This window comes from Silene latifolia, chromosome Y, assembly GCF_048544455.1.
Source record: "Silene latifolia isolate original U9 population chromosome Y, ASM4854445v1, whole genome shotgun sequence".
Taxonomy (NCBI): domain Eukaryota; kingdom Viridiplantae; phylum Streptophyta; class Magnoliopsida; order Caryophyllales; family Caryophyllaceae; genus Silene; species Silene latifolia.
In genome coordinates this window covers 243,708,874-243,712,023 of record NC_133538.1, presented here as the reverse complement: position 1 = coordinate 243,712,023, position 3,150 = coordinate 243,708,874, and positions in this window count along the sequence as shown.

Genomic DNA, 3,150 nt, shown 5'->3' with positions numbered 1-3,150 from the left:
TGATCTAGACAACAACTATGGTCCAAGTCGAGCTCACGTCCCAATGCTCCCAAGTCAGCTAATCTTTAGTACCTGTCAAATCTGCTCCCCATTATGGTTCATCACAGGTGTTCACGAATACACTGTCAACCACGAGGTTGAGTAGGGATAAACATAACATTGAGAAAACACATTCAATAAACTTAAACCATCTAGAAGCAATCACAGATCGTTAGTTAACAACATTACCTCACGGACCGGTTAACGGCAATCACGGACCAACTTAATGGCAATCACGGACCAATTTAATGGCATACACAGACCAACTTAATGGCATACTCGGACCAACTTAATGGCATACTCGGACCAATTTAATGGCAATTATTCCTATTTTATTCACGGAGCCCAAGGCCAATTTTACGTGTCACATTCCGACGTCAATAACAATAGGAATAATAATCACAACAGCATACAATAATAACCATGCGACCTCCCACCTTCCAATAACACAAGATTGAGTAGGGGATCCCTACCTTTTAGCAAATCCGCGCACACAAGCCAATTATTAACAATCGTCTGAAAAGGTCAGAACCTACAGTTATAATATATAACAATTAATAACTAAACTAACTAGTTCGTTACCTATACAAGACCAAAAAAATTCATTAACTAAATAAGTAGATTAATATTTATCACACTCTTATGTAACCAATATCCCTGTTTGTTAACCATCTTACTCCATACACAATAAACATCTTTGGGTCATCTACTTTATCATGTAATGATTATCTTACCATTACGAACTAAAGTAGATGACCCAAAGTAGTTTATTATGTATGGATTAAGATGGTTAACAAACAGGGATATTGGTTACATAAAAGTGTGATAAATATTAATCTATTTATTTAGTTAATGAAATTTTTTGGTCAAATCGTAATTTGTATAGGTAACGAACTAGTTAGTTTAGTTATTAATTGTTATATGTTATAATTGTAGGTTCTGACCTTTTCAGACGATTGTTACTAATTGGCTTGTGTGTGCGGATTTGCTAAAAGGTAAGGATCCCCTACTCAATCTTGTGTTATTGGAAGTTGGGAGTTCGCATGGTTATTATTGTATGATGTTGTGATTATTATTTCTATTGTTATTGACGTCGGAATGTGACACGTAAAAGTGGCCTTGGGCTCCGTGAATAAAATAAGAATACTTGCCATTAAGTTGGTCCGAGTATGCCATTAAGTTGGTCTGTGTATGCCATTAAATTGGTCCGTGATTGCCATTAAGTTGGTCCGTGATTGCCGTTAAACGGTCCGTGAGGTAATGTCGTTAACTAACGGTCTGTGATTGCCTCTAGATGGTTTAAGTTTATTGAATGTGTTTTCTCAATGTTATGTTTATCCCTACTCAACCTCGTGGTTGACAGTGTATTCGTGAACACCTGTGATGAACCATAATGGGGAGAAGATTTGACAGGTACTAAAGATTAGCTGACTTGAGAGCATTGGGACGTGAGCTCGACTTGGACCATAGTTGCTGTCTAGATCACTTAGTGACTTATACAATTTTATTTAAGTAATTTCCGCTGCGTAATATATTGTAATGTTAAGGTTTAAATTTAATCGGTTGACAATGTAATAAAACCATTATTTCAATTAAAGTTACTAAAGTACTTTGGTTTGTTTTAATTTGTATCATTTACCTCGGGCAACCGAGATGGTAACAGTCCTATTTATTGGGAATGTCTTGCTAAGGGCTCCTAAATAAATGGGGGTGTTACAACAAGTCCTATTAGCCAAAACTAACCATATATGCTCACGTAGGCAGCTTACGTTGTCCCCGAAGAGAATGAGAAGTATGTCACGAAAAAAGTAGGGGACTCCTGCAGATCATGGAAGGCAAAGGTTGCTCGGAAGCACATGATCTAACTGGGGAGACTAACAAGGAACAACCAACGAAGTATGCGTATGTCACATAGAAACAGTGGGATAAGTACATCGCGTATAGGTAGACGCCCAAGTTTAAGATAATGTCATGCACATTGGGATCACTTTATTAATTAGTAATTCCACTTATATTTAAAGAAATAAACTTAATTTAGTGTTTGGTGATGCTTACGTTACTCAATACAATTCATTTGAAGGCTATGAGTAAGAAAAACAAGGAGAACATTTCAAAGAAAAAGACCGTCTTTTATGGGTCCCGAGGTGGTTATAGATTGATTAATCAAAAACTTGTAAGTACTTAAATTATTATATTAGCTGTTTTATTATAATGTTATATATATGTTCATACTAGTGCGGAAATTTTTTGAGAGGATATATAACATTGTGATGAATAAATAATAGAAGGAAGATCGTGGAAAGTTTGATCGTCACGACACTTGGTTGGCCGGTCACACTCCTTTGACTGGTCGGAATCTGAATATGATAAGGCTCTCAAAGAGAACATTGTAAGTTTAAATTAATTTATATTAGTAAATATGTCCCTCGTAGCAGTTGTCAGAATCTTAGTATTAGTTGCATTTATTATTGGTGTATTATATCATGTAGAGGCGGTATGAGAAAGAGGCTAAGGAGGGAAAATGGTAGCCTAAATGACGCGATGACATTCTTGCTAGGGCAATTGGCAACCAAAGCATCAGGTTGTGTGAGAGAGGTATCGGTGTATATTGAAATCACAAAATATTTTGGGAACACTCAAACGAAGGGGGTGGATTGTGATGATTTCGAGAAGGTGATTATATATATATATATATATATATATATATATATATATATATATATATATATATATATATATACACTACATTTTATTCAACATAATTTAAAACTGACATTGTTATTAATTTAGATTACGTAAATCATTATAATTTCTACGTACTACGTATGCATTAAGCTAGAGAAAATGGCGAGGTTGATAATGAGAATGGTGGAAAAGGAGGAGCAGCCATCTGAAGAAGAGTTGGTTATGGTTCGTGAAGTCATAAAGAAAGCAGAGGAGAAGGTAAATGAGGACATGAGAAGTGATGATGATGAGGTGTTATATGTCGAGAAGGAAGCCGAGAAGGACATGGCAAACGATCAAAATCAGGAAGTTAAGGAGGAAGATCAGGTAGTTGAGGAGTAAGTAGATCAGGTAGTTTAGGAGAAAGCCCCGGAGGTCACACCAAAG